The following is a 9,894-nucleotide window of genomic DNA, read 5'->3' on the forward strand; positions in this document are numbered from 1 at the left end:
AGGAAAAAAAACTTTACTATTTTTTACTTGGGTGTTTTTATAAAATTCATAATGTTTAGACGTTTACTTTACCCATATTTATTTGGACTAAAATTAAATTAACTTGGAGATTTTTATTGAATAAGAAATATTTTGACTTGAGTTATAAGCTGCTCAAATGAATGCTTGAGTTAAACAAAGCCTAACTTTAAATAGAGGAACAAAAATAAATAAAAGGAGAAGACATACAAACTAATAATTGAAAATGATCGATGATTTTTAAACTAAGTTTAACTGATTGCATTATTTATCAAAAAGTCGATTACAACATAAAGATTAAAAAAAAAATTTAAACCTAAAGTTAATTACTAAAACCATAAGTAGTTTTACTAAAATTGTAAAACACAAATTTTTAAAAGCAGCCTCTTATTATATATGATCACTGCGCCAATGCCTAAATAAATCTGTTAATATATATGTACACTAAAATAGGTCTTTTCCGTATAAATCATTTGTGGACATGAATGACGCGCGTAGTTGAAATTAAAGTAAAGAATATCTACCATGTTCAAAATTTCAAACGTATTTTTGCAAATGCGCTATTGAAACAAATGCGAGATCAGAACTGAAATCTTTATTTTTTATTCTATTTGGAATGCAACTGACACTAAGGTAATTTAAAAAATAAATAAGAAACGCCACAGAAAAGCAGTTCATAACAAGCATAATGGCGGTTAATGTAATATTATTGTAATGAAGTTTAACAAGTATCCGCTAATAATAATAAATTTGAAACTATTTTTTAGAGTGAACACAATCTTAGGTAAACAAGTAAGGCTGGCCGATTACACAGCGCTTAACAAGAATTCTGCAAATTTCATTTAAAGGAAGAAAATTTTTCAACACATGTAGTTGTATTACTTGAATATATTAAACAATATTTTAGTTAAATCTTTTTTTTTAAAAATCCGATTGAACTGTGCAGCAAAACTTTAATGTATAATAATCGTATATATTTTAATCATTTTTATTATAAACATATATTATAATAATCTACTTTAGTAACTTAGTTATTATGCAATAAAAAGAAAGAATATTTTATTAAAATAATTATATTTTAATAAAATATTCTTCAAAAAGAAATAATACTAATTTATAATAACTTTTTTTTTTTTTTGAATCATATAATTCTAAATAAGTTTATTTAAAAAAGGAAGAATGAACTTAAAAATTTCTTATTGTAATTTTCGTTTTTGTGCTGATCTGTAGAATTCTGATGTTTTGTTAACAATCTTAATTAATTTTATATTAAAAATGTGTTTTACACATTTTTTATAAGCAAGTGTAATAAATGTTTAAATAAACAAATTAAATAAATGTTTAAAGAAAACAAGTGTAATAAATGTTTGAACAAATAAGTGTAACAAACGAGTGTAATAAGTTTTTTTTCCTATATACTGCAGAAAAAAACTCATAGCACTTTCCTATTTTTTTTTGATTCAACAATTGAAAAAAATGTTGCAGTTACTTATTATATAAATAAAAAACTGTGGAATTTAACATAAACTAAAATAAAACAACAGATATTGAACCCCCTCCTGCATAAAAAAGAAAAACAAATTAAAAACAGTAAACCGTTTGTTGTTTTTTCTAACATCGTAATTTACTCTTTTTTTTTATCTTCTTTTTTTTTCCGGATTATATAATAAAACTGTACACAGCTTTTCATTTAATAAAAATGTAACAAAAAAACTAAAACATTTAAATCATAATTTGAAAAGATAGGGACTAAAAGAAGATACAAATGATAAGATTATCACCACAATCTTTTCAAAGAGTCCCTAAAAAAATTTTTTTTTAATTTAAATAAGCCGTTCAAGTTTCATTGTTTTCATTACACGGGTTGTATCATCTAATTTATTTATAAAATTTATTCCTTTTCATGCAAGGTTTTGAAATCTTTGTAGTTTTTTTAATTTTGTTTTATGTGTATTTACTTATACAATATTACCGTTTGAAAGATGAATATGGTCAAGGCTAAAGCACCACATTTTTCGTGATTTAATATCATGAAAATATCTCGATTTGTACAACGCACCTAATGCAGAATTAATTTTCGATTCTATGAGACCTATATGGTTTTCTCCATGATAAAGTTTTATTAAAACTTCCTAAAAACTTTGGATTATTTTCTCGAAGTAGGAAGTCGGCTCAAGATAGCAAACGTTTTGAAAGTCCTACGTTTTGAAACGCACAGTGTTTGGATCGGAGTGATTGAAGAACAATATTGTTTTCTTGTTTGTTTAAATATTTTTATACTTTAAAATCTTTGTGACGGCTTTTGTCTTAGATATTTCATTGAAAATCATAATAAATAGTCATAAAACTTAAGGGCGGATCCATAGGAGGAGGTGCGGGGGGGGGGGGGGGAGAAGGCGATTGGCGATTGCCCTCCTTACATGACTTGAAATTTTTTTTTGTCTTGAGTATTTGTAGCCTTTTATAAAAAAAAAACCCACTTGATTTGTTGATAATTTTAACAACTTATATTACAAATTCTAATTTACGATTTCCCGACTTCGCAAAACGGTCAATCACGTTTTCAACAATTACTCGAATTTCTCTGCACACATTAAGTAAGGCCAATCCGACTAGTCTGTTTTCTGTAATTCGTGTTTTCAGCTAATTTTTAATTCTTCGCAAGGTTGAAAATCTACGTTCAGCACTAGCAAAACTTACAGGACATGACTTGAAAATTTGAAACAACTTGTGAGTGATTGGATATTTCACCTGGTCACACAAATCAAAAACAACAGAAAGATCAGTAGGTGATGTAATACCTCCCTCATCTTTCATCCTTATACATTTTCACTGCCATAGTTCAACTTTCGATGTAAATTCAGGTGCAGGTAAGTTTTGGATACTTGGATAAGTTTTGGATATTTGGATAAGTTTTGAAGTCCAAGAATGACGCCATAGACATTACTGATTGCAGAAAGAGTTTCTACAATATTTTTATGATTCAGTGTAATATTATTTTTTGTCATCGAAGCATAGATTCGAAGACATTGTAAATTTTTATTAGAAAAACAAGTATTTATGTCCAATATTAACGCGTCAAGTAGACGGATGTAAATTGATCTCTTGTAATATTGAAGCCGTTTACTCTGTTTACAATATTCATTGCTGGTTTATTATAGTTTTTTAAAAAACACCATCCTGCTTCAACAGCTTCCTTGTGATATGTTGCTTTATTGTGACTTCTTAGATCTCCGTCCTTGCCTAATAGTTTAGCAAACACCTGTAATGCACAGTGGGCCAGAATTCACTTTTAATGGATAAAATTAATAACTTATTAAATATTAGGTCTTTATTTACTAAATTTGGCATGAGTACTAATATGAGGTTTGCGCTTCTTATGAAAGTGATATTTTTTATATTTAGTTGCTATGAATACCTAGTTTTGCTTAGCAACAACCTATTTTTGGTAGTTACAGATGTTTTTTGTGTGTTATATACTTTAAAATTAGTTTGTGCATTAATATGAGGCTTGCATTTATATGAGGTTTTTATGAGGATATATATATATTTATATATATATATATATATTTTTTTTTTATACATGTTTATATTACAACTACAAAGTATTTACAAGTAACTAATCACAGATTGCCGGTAAAGATATACAAATATAAATTATAAATATAAAATTCGAAATATACGAAGTAAATAAAAATATAGTTGCATACAACTCCGAAATATGATTAAAATAAATACCAATTACAGCAATATAATAACGTGTACGTAAAAATAATCTGAGAAATATATCTTTATATTATTCCAAATAAAATAAAAAACACAATAAATAAAAATAAATCTGCTGATTTTTCGGAGGAGGTTTAGATATTTCACTATAAGTTTATTTACCACATATTCAAAATAACGTTAGAGTATAAATATGATAAAAACGAAATTTGTGTAAGATTGATAAAAAGAATTACTTATTTGTAGTTATAGGAAGCACGCAGAAGACTTAAGTCAGTCTTGTCATCGAGTATCTTTTTCGGAGACGTGTAATACACATAAAAAATCAGTTGCATACGTAGTATATATGTATGTGCTACATATATACCTTGTTATTAATATTGTTTTTTTAACCGATTTGTAAGTTAAGTTACATTTATTAATTTTTTTATTCAAATTTAAAAAAGTTCCTTATAGTTGTTTAATTTGATTATTGTAGTTTTTAGCTTTATTTTCGGAGAGTGTTCGTTGTAAAAGTTTAATAGTGGTTCGTTTCTGGAAACTAATTTGTTCAATAAATAGGGACCACAATATGTAATTGAGAATTTTTGAGAGTCTTGTTGTTTCAAAAGGTATCTTTAAGTTGCCTGTTGTTCTTGTATTGTATTTATTTATATTGTTTTTAAAAAAGTGTGTTGTAAAATGTTCTGGAACCAGACTTAGTTTATATTTAAACATTAAAAGCATATTTTGAAAAATATTTATTTGAAATATATTTAGTGCGTTCATTTGTTCCAGTAACGGTTGAGCATGAGTAAATTTGTTTTTGTTGTATAACTAGTCTTGAAGCGTGTTTTTAACGTAAGTAAAGTGGTTGTAATTTAGATTTGTGGGTACTGCCCCATGCTATATTGGCATACATGAGATAGCCATGTATGAATGAAAAGTAGATAAGTTTTAGACTTTTTTGTGACAAAAATGGTCTTGCCTTGTAAAGTAAACCTATGTTCTTTGATATTTTTGTGTTTATGTAGTTTATGTGGGGTTTCCAGCAGATGTGTTCATTAATTAGAACTCCTAAAAACTTTGTATTCAGAACTCTTTTGATTATGGTTATATATTGGTGGTTATATTTTCTATATTAATTGTTGGTAGGTTCAGGGGTATTTTTTTAATTTGTTGATTAGAGTGGATTAGTATATACTTAGTTTTTTCTATATTGAGTGATAGTTTATTTGATTTAAACCATATATTAATTTTTTTAGTTCAGCATTTGCTTTTTACAAAAGGGTCTTTGATTGTCTTTGACGAGTATAATTAGTTTGTATTGTCGGCAAACATTAAAACTTTAAAGATATTAGAGGTGTTTCGAAGATCGTTTATGTAAATAAGAAACATAAGGAACCTTGGGGTATACCACATTTTGTTTTTAGTAAATTTGAGTTGCTTTTTCTATTTATAATAACACACTGTTGTCTGCTATTAAGGTAGTTTTTAAACCAATTTAAAGCTTGATTTTTTATACCATAGTTTTTCATTTTTGTTAGTAAAATCTCATGGTTGACGGTGTCAAATGCCTTTGACAAATCAATAAAGATCCCTAATGTGAATTTTTTTTAAAATGATCTACTTATCTTATTTGATAGGTCAAGGATTGCATGCTTAGTTGAATGTAGCTTTTGAAAACCATATTGAACTTTATTGGTAATTTTGTTAGTTTTTAAATATTCATTTAATTTATTATAGATTATTCGTTCTAGAAGTTTTGAGAATATCGAAAGGATTGAGATTGGTCTATAATTGTTTAAAGAATTGGTTTCTCCTGATTTTTAGATTGGTATAACTTTAGAAATTTTTAGTTTATCAGGTACAATACCTTTTGTAACTGATGAATTAAATACCTGGTAAATTGGATTACGTATCTCCTCAAAAACATCTGACACTACTTTGCAAGAGGTAACATCGATTCCTGGGGACTTAATTTTAAGTGATTTAACAGCTATTTTAAGTTCGTCTTTATTTATTTCATTGAAGTTTAAAGAGCAGTGTGAGCCTGTTAAGTAACTTTCAAATGTATTATTTGGGCATTTAATTTTTAATGCAAGATCAGCACCAATGTTGGCAAAGTAGTTGTTAAATTCATTGAAAATATCTCGCTTGTTGTTTGATTCACTTTCATTAATTATTACTCCAGAAGGCATTTTGTTAAAATTAGATTTACTTTTATCAATTATTTTTTTCATAATATCCCATGTCTTTTTTGTCTTCATTAAATTTTGTATTTGATTAGAATAATATAAAGTTTTATGTTTTTTTTTTTTTTTTTCAAATAGGTTTTTGTATTGCTTGTAGAGGGATAGGTTCGCTTCGTTTCTATTTTTTAGGCATTTTACGAACAGTTTTTGTTTTTGTTTTGAGGATTTTCTTTTTTCTTATGTTATCCATGGATAATTTAAATATTTTGCTTTTATTTTTTTTTGTTGAATTGGAAAACTTTTATTATATTATAGGATAAATAGTTTGTGTTTCCTAGGTTACATTCATGGTTAGGGTTAGGGTTGTTTATCATTTGGTTTATCATATGTTTATCATTTGGTTGCTATGGTTACCCAGTTTTATGGATACCAAATTTACATAGCAACAACCTATTTTGATAGTTGCAGATTTTTTAAGAGTGCTATACTCACTTAATTTAGCGTGAGTACCAACAAGAGGTCATACTTTATATGGAAGTCATAATTTTTTCAACTTAGTTGCTATTGTTTATATTGCTTAACTACCAGATACTTTCTTTAGTTACACATAGATAAATGGATTTTCGAATAAATTCTTATCGGATTTTCAACCGTCTTTTTTTGAATAACTATTAAATATTTAGGTAATTGATTTTAAGTAAAGATTTAGGTCATTAATTATAAAAACAAAAAATATTGCTATAAAACATTAACAATTTGAAACACATTAACAATTTATAAAACATACTTACATGCATAAAATAAGAAATCATGTTTTGGGTGAATCGACAGTTCGAGCCTGAAGCAAATCACTAACTCTTTCTGGGAGTTGAGATTTTGAGTTTTGAGAATTTGACCTCCTTATTCTGCTGATTATTGGGTCTGATGAGCACAAAAGTCGGCATAATACATCATAGTTAGTTTCCAAACGACTGCATTTGCGTGTGTAGTTTTGTAGCACGGAAATATTTTCAACTTTTTACCAAATTATTATAAAGCTGTTACGGAAAGACGATTAAGAATTATTTAACAACAAATGTAATAAAATAGCTCCAGTACTTTATTTAGATATATATATAGAACATTGTATATGATTTTTAGACAGATTGGATCATGTCAAAATTTTGACTTTTGTCCAAAGCTTGCCCACTGTGTAATGGCTGCTTAACTTGCTTCTGAAGTGCAACTTGTTTTTGAGATCTTGCAGTCCGGTGGTATAAAAATAATGCATAATATTTGCAGTATTTTCCCTTTTTTTTAATCTGAATATACTAATCATTCGTATTTTTCCAGATGAAAATGATTAAGATATCGCTTTTCTCGATTACTTTTCTTAATGTGAACTGAATGTGGCATTTTTTAGTCAGTTTATGGTTTCCTTGACAGTTCGTTACTACTATTGATGTTAGTTATAACATCAATAGTAGTACCGACAAAGTTTCCAAAGTCATTAATAAACCTAGAATTTGAAATCTGATTTAAACATGTTCAGCTAATCTTAATGGTTGCAGAGTCAGGTTGAGGCTCACTTAAAATCTGATCATTTTCTGAAACAGGCATAATTATGTCAAGTGAGATATCATTCCTTTTCTGCTTTTCTCCGTTTATGCCTTTGTCTAGTAGTTCTGATTTCTCATGTTCAACATGTTAAATAGTAATACTAATACTAATTTACGGTGGTGGTGCTGATGCGGTTTTGAGATAATTGCTTCTTTAAGTATTCTTAATAGTAGCAGTAAAACTAGTTGAAGGTATTTCAACAAAAATTTCTAAACTTCTGCAACCGAAAAGGATTAGTCTTTTCATTGCGTCTCGAAAAAATAATAGTAACAATGGCAACAATCTATAACAATTTATTTATTGTAAACTGATATTAAACTAATATTACAAAATTGTTGAAAAATACTGATTTTGAAAGTAATTTTTTTTTTACTATTTAGTTATAGTGTCGTTCAAGTCAATAACATTTGATCAAACACTTTACTTACTCATTCATTATACTCAAATAAATTACTGTTACCTGCTGAATAAAATGCATTGGCTTCTATTAAAATAACTATTACATTAATTTAACAGATTTGTATTCGGTAAATTATTCTTTAAAATTATAAAAAACAATAAGTATAACTGAGATAATTGTAGAGATAATTATTTAAAAGAATTTTAGAGAACAAGACAGAAAAAAGCTGAAAAACATTTAAAAAATTGTCTGTTGCAAAACCAAAAACTTTAATGAATGTTTCTACCTTTTGGCTATCCCAAACGTTCGCTTATTTATTTCACTTTAGATATATTTGAAGCAAGCATTACTTATATCAAATTAATAATAAAATATTAAATTGCATCATTAATAAAAAACTATATGAAAAGTAAAATAATATAAAGTAAAAGTATTTCAATGTTTAATTTGCAAAAATAAAAACCATGGTAAGTAATAAAATAAAAATAATTTAGAATTTAGAAATTCCTATAAATTCCTTTTCTCTTTTAAACTTTCAACGTACTGTTTAAAAGCGTGTCGCATAGCTCAACCTACAAAAACCTGCACCTACAAACTTGATCTACAAAATAAAACATCTACTAAAAAGTGGAAATAATTTTTAGATGTCCTACTGAGGCAAAAATTGATTTCAACCGATTATTGGCTTTTTTTTAATTCGACCGATTTGAGACGTTTTCAATTTCGACCGATTTTTTTCTCAACCTATTTTAGAGACTTTTATTTTCAACCGATTTGCGATTGTTTGATTTTTAACCGATTTTCAGAGATTTTCATTTCAACCTACTAGTTAGTGTTTTTACCGTTTTTTCCTTACGTTTTTAAGGGCTTTTTTTTCAAAAACCATTAACAAGAAATCAAGAATACACAAGTTTTTGTTTTCAGAATTCCATCAGCAAGAAGCCTATGTCATATCAGCCTATGGAAGTTACTGACCACTATGTATTATTTCTACTATTAACTGCCATTTTTATTTTACCTAAATGCATACAAAAACAAACTTGTGTTTTTTTGTTTTTGTATGGATATATTAGCAATATATATCACTCATATATATATATATATATATATATATATATATATATATATATATATATATATATATATATATATATATATATATATATATATATATATATATATATATATATATATATATATATATATATATATATATATATATATATATCAACGGCTGATTAGATTGAGTTTTAATTAAAATAAAATACATACCGGAAACGACGTAGTTATAAAGTCGATCGAAAAAAAAGTAGGTCGAAAATACAGTAGGTTGAAAATTCAGTAGGTTGAAAACCCAGTAGGTTGAAATTTCAGTAGGTTGAAAATGTAGTAGGCTTAAAAATAAGTTGTTCATGTTTTAATTAGTAGTAAAAATAAAAAATCAAAAGTTGTAGGTTGAAAACCAAAATTGTCATATTCGATGATTTTAGAAATTTCAAAATTAGGTCCAGTCATAGGCCACCTTTAAAAGTGATTCAATTAAGTTGTGCCGCACAAATTTTAAACCGGACTACTGAAATATCAATATATGACGTCATTTCATAGTTGCTCTGGTCAAAGCAGTTTATTTAGAACTAAAGATTAAAATTAAAAATTAAAGAGTAATATGTATAAGTATGACAGAAAAAGAGTAATATTCAGACGAAAATTATATAAAAAAGATTTGTGGGGTTCCTGAAAAATTGCCCCCCCCCCCTTACTTGGTGGTCTGGATCCGCCCCTGATGAAGCTTGGGTTCACTTAAGAAATTTAAAATTTAGTTGCAACGCCAGAAGGCATGAGTTGTCCAGGGGACTTCCGCGGGGGGTCCCCGGGACAACTCATGCCTTCTGGCGTTGTTTAACGTCTCACGAACATCCCCTACGTTTGGATGTTCGTGAGACGTTAAACGGACGTTTTCCGGACGACGCGTGTCCA

Source organism: Hydra vulgaris, chromosome 05 (assembly GCF_038396675.1).
Source record: "Hydra vulgaris chromosome 05, alternate assembly HydraT2T_AEP".
In the NCBI taxonomy this organism is placed as follows: Eukaryota; Metazoa; Cnidaria; class Hydrozoa; order Anthoathecata; family Hydridae; genus Hydra; species Hydra vulgaris.